At 45.5% G+C, this 7,582-nt stretch overlaps 1 long non-coding RNA gene across 1 annotated transcript; it reads left to right on the top strand.

Moving 5' to 3' along the window:
- The first annotated feature begins 663 nt into the window (after window positions 1-663).
- On the top strand, window positions 664-7,046 carry LOC144325465 (uncharacterized). Its single transcript, XR_013390620.1, has 2 exons — window positions 664-4,612; window positions 6,040-7,046. It is a non-coding gene; the product is annotated as an uncharacterized LOC144325465 (long non-coding RNA).
- The last annotated feature ends 536 nt before the right edge of the window (window positions 7,047-7,582 follow it).

Genomic DNA, 7,582 nt, shown 5'->3' with positions numbered 1-7,582 from the left:
TGCTAGTGCTTCAAGGGGAGATATCCACCACAGAGTTTTAGGTTCAAACAAATCTTTGTATTTTCCCTAAACATATAGAGAGGTTTCCTTATAATACGATTATTATTTTTTTCTGGATCTTACCTTTATCATAACCTAAGCAGGCATGCCAGCCATAACGGTTGTAATGTCCTTCCAGGTCTAGAAGGTCTGTTTTGTAGTGTATGGCGCCTATGGGCTTTTATAGCCTCCGCTGTTCTTTCTGGGAATTTTTCCATCAGGGCTAGGTTCATATGGCGTGCCCCCGAGGTTAGGAGCCTAGCTTCCTCTCTAGCCAGCAGTGCTGTTTCCTCAGGGGTCCATCTCCTTTTCACCTGATGCGTGTTCTGTTGCGCATCATACCAATCTGGGTGGGCTCGTCGGTGATGGACACCACGCCCGGTCTTGGTGTTAAAGGCTCTCTCGCAATCTGGGTGTTTGCATACAAAAACTGGGTGTTCCACCGCAGGAACTACACCAGGCCCAGCAGCACGGGAGCTGCTCCTCACCCGGGTGGTTCGGTCAGATGACCCGCCACCTCTCTCTGCATTGCATCGATTCATATCCACTTGGGATCTGGGTGAGGATGAGCTGAACCTCTCTGGCAAGGACCCAGAGTCTCAGATAAGCCTTCCCTGTTAATTCTGCCAAGATGTTTCCTTTTATTCCATAGTTTTCTAAATTTTCTTTAAAGATTCCCCAATCCTTACAGACTTTTTGTTTTGGTTGGCCTCTTACTCTTCCTGTCGCTTTCGCTAGCTGCAGATATTCTGCCATTAGGATTTGCCAATCTTCCGTGTTGGGTATTATTGTGTTTTTCCAATTTCTTGCTACTAACATTCTGGCCATCGTTATACCCCAGGCTAACAGGTCCTCTGCGGAGCGATTGCTCCACACCCCTCTATAGGAGAGCATTGCAGATGTGGTGCTCACATCGTCCACTTAGTAAAGCTCTTTTAGCAACTCCAGGAGACTGGTGTTCCCCGTGTAATATTGGACTTTCTGGGCATGAGCCCTCCGCAGGTCTGCCTGCTCGCCCACCACCACTCCAGCGCACCTAGAGGCAGCTTCTTCACCTGTTCCACGGTCATTCTGTCAAGTCCTGGCACCTTTGAGGCCAATGGTAAGGCTCTCTTAATCTCAGCAGCCATCATGGGTCCCCATAAAGATGTTATGACATCCCTCCTGGGGCCAGAGTCGGGTGAGCGGTCTGGAGCCCTGTTCATTAGCTTTTCCCAGTACGGAAAGAGGCTTGCACCATTCTCTATTGGCATGTTTCTGTTCTTATCAAGAGCCCACTTAATACATTTAGTGGGACTCTTATGCCATAGATGTTGGAACTTGGTATACTGCTCTCGCCTCTTCCGCCTTTTGGACGTCTGTTGTTCTTGGCTACTACGTTCCCCTCTCTGCGCCCTCCAGGGTCGCATACCCTGCATGTCCCGCACAACCAGGGACAGCTCTTCGTACACGTCGGTGAGCGTCCTCGACCCGACGGTGGGACTCAGCCTTTCCAATTGCATGAGATGTTCCGTGGTGGTCGGCATCCTGGGGAGCTGCTGCAGGTGTTGTATTAGCCTGTCTCGCCACTGGGTATTCGAAGCTTCCACCTCAGGTTCAGGGGCCGGTCCCTCTGCCACCTCCAGTTGTTCCTGGGTATACATTGCAACCAATTCCCAATAGGCCTGTTGGCGCCTATGGGCTTTAATCGCCTCCGCTGTTCTCTCTGGGAATTTCTCCATCAGGGCTAGGTTCATATGGCATGCCCCCGAGGTGAGGAGTCTGGCCTCCTCTCTAGCCAGCAGTGCTGTTTCCTCAGGGGTCCATCTCCTTTTCACCTGATGCGTGTTCTGTTGCGCATCATACCAATCTGGGTGGGCTCGTCGGTGATGGACACCGCGCCCGGTCTTGGTGTTAAAGGCTCTCTCGCAATCTGGGTGTTCGCATACGAAAACTGGGTGTTCCACCGCAGGAACTACACCAGGCCCAGCAGCACGGGAGCTGTTCCTCACCCGGGTGGTTCGGTCAGATGACCTGCCACCCCTCTTTGCGTTGCTGCAAGGATTCATATCCGCTAGGGATCTGGGTGAGGATGAGCTGAACCTCTCTGGCAAAGACCCAGAGGTTCAGATAAGCCTTCCCTGTTAGCCGCCTAAAGACGTTACCGCCTAAAGACGTTGCCCAACTCTCACCACGAGGAGGTAGGGATAGGCACGTGGAAAAGACCGCGAAGATCGATCAGTAGAACATCACAGATCATCAGCTGCCATTTTCCTTAAGAGAGTCATAGTTACTCCCACCGTTTACCCGCGCTTCATTTAATTTCTTCACTTTGACATTCATTTTTTTTTTAAATTCTCTTTATTAAGTTTCATATACACATACAAAAAAGAAGAAAGAAAAAAGAAGAAAAAAGGAAAAAAAGAAAAAAAGAGAAAAGAAAATAAATAAACATACTCAAAAAAGGAACTCGCATCTAAAATTGATCAATACATGTACAAAGTTCCAAAGTTAAAAAGAGAGAAACTAATATCAATAATAAATAATTTCTATTTCAATTATTAATCCTCTCCTTTGTTTTCTATGTCTTTTATGATCTAAGTTTCCTTTCACCCCCCTACCGACCTCCATCCCTCCTGCTTTCAGGCTTCTGAATCCTTATGATTTGGCTCTCCTGCAGCTTACATTTTCAACTAGTTTGTACATCATGAGATTTACATCAAACTCGCTATAGTCCTTAAATTTCTGTAATTTTCTTCTATGTAGGTCATAAATTTGTTCCAATCATTAATAAACTTTGCATTTTTTTTGTTTCTAATTTTTTGTGTCAATTTTGCTAAGTTAACGAATTCAAATAATTTCGTTCGCCACTCTTCTATTGACGGTATATTTTGACTCTTCCAATTTTGGGCAATTAACAATCTGGCCGCGGTCGTAGCATATTGGAATAAGACTTTATCCTCTTTCTTGATCTCATCTCCTACAATTCCTAGTCGGAATGCTTCCGGACGTTTAGGAAATGTATACTTAAATATTTTTTTTAACTCATTATATATGAGTTCCCAATATTTCTTCATTTTTTCACACGTCCACCACATGTGAAAGAAATTGCCCTCCTTTGTCTTACATTTCCAGCAGTTCTTATCTCCTGTTTTGTACATTTTCCCCAGCTTTGCTGGGGTGATGTACCACCTATACATCATTTTTTCTAAGTTCTCCCTGAGCGCTACACATGCTGTAAATTTCATTCCGCTAACCCATAATTTTGACCATTTATCATACTCAATATTATGGCCCAGATCCATTGCCCATCTTGTCATTACCCCTTTTATTTTTTCGTCTTTCGTGTCCCACTCTAGAAGTATATCATACATTTTGGATAATATTTTATGTTTACTTTCAATTATCTCTATCTGGAACTTCAATTTTTTTTCATTCATACCTAACTTTTTATCCATTGTCCATATAGCATTTATTTGATGATATTGTAACCAGCCAGATAACTTATCTTTTAAATCCTCATATTTTTTCATATTCCATCCACTTTCTGAGCTTGTCAGTATATCCTCATAAGTCAGCCTTTCCCCCTCCATATTAATCTTTTTTATTATTAATATATCCATTGGGGATAACCACCATGGTGTTTTCCATTCCAAAAGCTTTTTATTTCTTTCCCACACTTCCAAGAGGGGTCCCCTAATAATATGGTTTGAGAAGCCCTTATGTATTTTTCCTTTATTGTACCATAAGTAGGAATGCCAGCCAAACCTGTTATCTGTCCCTTCCAAATCTAGTAAGTCGGTGTTTTCTAATGTGATCCAATCTTTGATCCAACAAAGACTGGCAGCTTCATAATAGAGTTTCAAATTAGGTACTGCAAAGCCCCCTCTTTCCTTTCTATCCGTAAGGATTTTGTAACTGATTCTAGGTCTTTTACCCTGCCATATAAATTTGGAGAGGGTTCTTTGCCATTCTTTGAATAGTTTGGTACCTCTAATTATAGGAATGTTTTGAAATAAAAATAACATCCTCGGAAGTAAGTTCATTTTGCACAGTGCCTGTAGACTACTGTAACACCCTTGTATTGCTTCAGGGTCTCAGATGTATGGCATCCACCTCTGCAGAGTCTGTCAAGACTTCTGCCTCTGGCTAGACATTTTCATATTGGGAGCACATTGATCCAGAGTTTTATGGAATTAAAGTAATCCCTTCCTGACAGAAAAAATGTGCAACCATGCCTCTTGGTTTGGTGTTTTTTATTCTTCTTCTAATCCCCACCATCAATGTGCTCCCCTGCTTCATCAAACCATCTTTCACTCAGGGCCCCTGTTTTATGCAGGAAGCTTCCTCTGTTTCTGAAGTGATGTTCCATTACCTTCAGTTCCTTTGCCAGGAAGTTCCCAGCTAAGGACTGCCCGCCGACCTGCTTAAAGGCAATTTATGAAGGTGTTCTCTATGCAGGCTCCGTATGCTCCATCTCAGCCATTGCAAACAGGGACCTCCATCATTTACCTTGATGTGAAACTACGCCACAAGTCTGGATGCCGGGAGACCAAGCCAGGTTCTACTTGTCCTTGAGCAGTGGTCCATGCAGGTAAGCATTTGCACCCCTCCAACTCTAACGACAGCTGGTTGTAAAAGTAGGGTAGGACCACGGTCTGTAGTCTGAACACCCTGTGTTGTGGTTTCAGGGAACCCTTCCTCAAGATTTCCCTTGCAGCCTCTCAAGGGGTTGGATTGCCATTCTTCTCTGTGGTGAATGGGATCCTAAGCTATTTCCATTTGCCTGACCTCTTTAGTGCCATTTTAGCATTGACCACCACTTTCTTTTGGGGACGTTCTCCAGGGAGACCATTAGGCACTTCTGGTAATGATGGTAAGCCCACATAGTGCCAGATGCTCCACCACTGTGTGAGGGCTGTGAGGTTGGATACTCAGCTCTTCAAAGGAGCTGCTGTTTTTCCTAGCAGCGGGTATCATGCATTGGAACCATAAAATGCATGAATGGATTATAGAATAGTAGAGTTGTAAGAGACCAGGAATCATCTAGTCAAAGCTCCTGAAATTCAGGATTACTGGAACAGCAAATCCAAATTCTGTCTGGGTCATCCAAAACCCTGAAGGGGTGGGCTCCATTCCATTCTGGAAGATGCATGACAGCTGTCTAACAACTGGAAGACTGGAAAGGGATCCCCTGTGGAAAAGCTAAGGGGGTGATGGGTGTTTTTTGAGTGTGGAAAGTGTAGCCTGCTGCACAGTTGTCTACATGAGCCTCAGAAGGTTCTGTGTCTGGAGAAAAGGATTGATAGGTACAGCTCCTGCTGTGGTCCCCACTGAATTGGGGCTTTGGATGCCTATTGGCACTTATGGTACAATAACCCCAAGATCTGGGTGAGCCCTGGAATGAGTGCAAGCACTTGGGGGGGGGGGTGAAATGAGAAGTAAATCTGATCCTCCATGCTCTGCAATAATTTTCCTACCAGCCTGGGAGAAGATCAACTGCACACCACTGAAGTTCTGAGCCCAGCTTGGACAAGGCGATGATGTGCCCAGAGTAATAATACCTTTATTGTCATCATATAACCTGTGTACAATGAAATTAAATGAGCCTCCCTCCTCCCTCCAACACTCAATCTCGTTACACTCTGTGTGCTTATCGAACAAAACACCACCTCGCAAGTCAATTTTGCTATGTTATTTTCCGTTCAACAGCCTAACAGCCCATGGATAGAAGCAATTTTTGAGCCTGTTGGTACAACTGATTATACTTCTATATCTCCTGCCCGAGGGCAGTAGACCACCTGAGTTATCTTGATTTTCCATGTGAGGTCCTCACTAAGGTAAACTCCCAGGAATTTAAAGCAGGAGACTCTCTCCACACAGCACCCCCCCCCCAATATACAATGGGGCAGGTTCCCCTCTCTTCTTCTGGAAGTCTAACAGCATCTCCTTTGTCTTACTAATATTTAGGTGCAAGTTATTCTCTGAGCACCTAACCAAGATTTGTTTGTTCATTAATAGGCTGCCACTGGAGTGGATATTGGGATTGGTCCTAGGTTTCCTCTGCTGGAAGTATCCATACCTGTGCCAGAATGTTCCTGTACTTCACGTGGATCTGGAGCTTGGCGGTCATGAATTCTCACTGGGGCAGCAGAAGTTTCTGCCGTGATTGGACTTATTGTTTGGCAGCAAACGGTGACACATATAATGTTGGATCTGCATGCAGATAACCAGAACATGGACATGGAGACTTTCTGTGATATTTCAAGTTGTTAAATGAAAATGATTTGTGTATTAGAATATATATTTCAGATAAGTCTAGCTAAATAAGATGGTGCATGCTTTATGTCAAGGTTGTGCCAAGGTACCCAGATTTGAACATGGATCGTGGAGGACCAGAGGTGGCTCCAAGGACTTGCAGGGGGTGGCACCACCTACTGGTGATTTTTGTTACACCAGGTTACACTGAGATTGCTTCATTGCATATTTTTGCATTGCTGTTGTGGGTTTTTCTTGCAAGCTGAGGAACAGATTCACCGCATAACTCCACTCCTTCTAGACCCCGAGGAACTTGCGGAAGATTGGGCGTGTAGATTGTTAGGGTCAACTAGAAGGGGTGGGTTGTGTTGAACCAAAGGTGAACTGTTCTGGAAGCTCTGCAAACACCATTTTGGTAGTCAAGATAACCCCACAATTAATAGGTAGTGGTTGTAGTGATGAGCTCCTATAAGCTAATTGGCTTGTTTTGATGCTATCCTTAACTGGGGGCTTCGGGTGCATGGAGTCCAGAAAGAGGAGCTAGCTGTAAGACTTTGGTATTTGCCACCTATGCCCCCATCTGGTCAAGTGGAGTGATGGGAAGTCCTGGCCGAAGTGAAGAATGCTGCTTTGTGTACAAAGATGCACGAACGTTTGCTGGGATGCAAAGCCAACTCCTTGCTGAGGTGTCTGTCCTGCAACTGTAAAGGGTGGGAGGCCTGGCAGACTGATTTGCTGTAATAAAGCTTTTAATAAAGCACTAGAACTGATCACTCTGGAGTTTGACTTCCTTCTGTGGTACGCCTGCACCCAACCGCTCCCACAAGACCTGCTTTGGGTCTGCAGTTCAGAACACCATAGCAGGGTTTTCTTCTCTTCTTCCCCTGAGCTGAAGGAGAAAGTAATAATTTCATAACCTACAGAGTCTCAGGAACTTGGCTGATGGGGGAGGGGAGACTGGGAGTGGCAGAGGCTCCTCAGAAACAACCAGAGTGGTAAGAGATCCACTCTGAGTGAACTGTTCTGAGACCTGTTGGTATAAAGGTAAAGGTAAAGGTACCCCTGCCCGTACGGGCCAGTCTTGACAGACTCTAGGGTTGTGCGCCCATCTCACTCAAGAGGCCGGGGGCCAGCGCTGTCCGGAGACACTTCCGGGTCACGTGGCCAGCGTGACAAAGCTGCATCTGGCGAGCCAGCGCAGCACACGGAAAGCCGTTTACCTTCCCGCCAGTAAGCGGTCCCTATTTATCTACTTGCACCCGGGGGTGCTTTCGAACTGCTAGGTTGGCAGGCGCTGGGACCGAGC

This window comes from Podarcis muralis, chromosome 14 (assembly GCF_964188315.1).
Source record: "Podarcis muralis chromosome 14, rPodMur119.hap1.1, whole genome shotgun sequence".
In the NCBI taxonomy this organism is placed as follows: domain Eukaryota; kingdom Metazoa; phylum Chordata; class Lepidosauria; order Squamata; family Lacertidae; genus Podarcis; species Podarcis muralis.
Note: the sequence above shows the minus strand (reverse complement) of the source record. Positions and strands in the feature narration are given on the sequence as shown.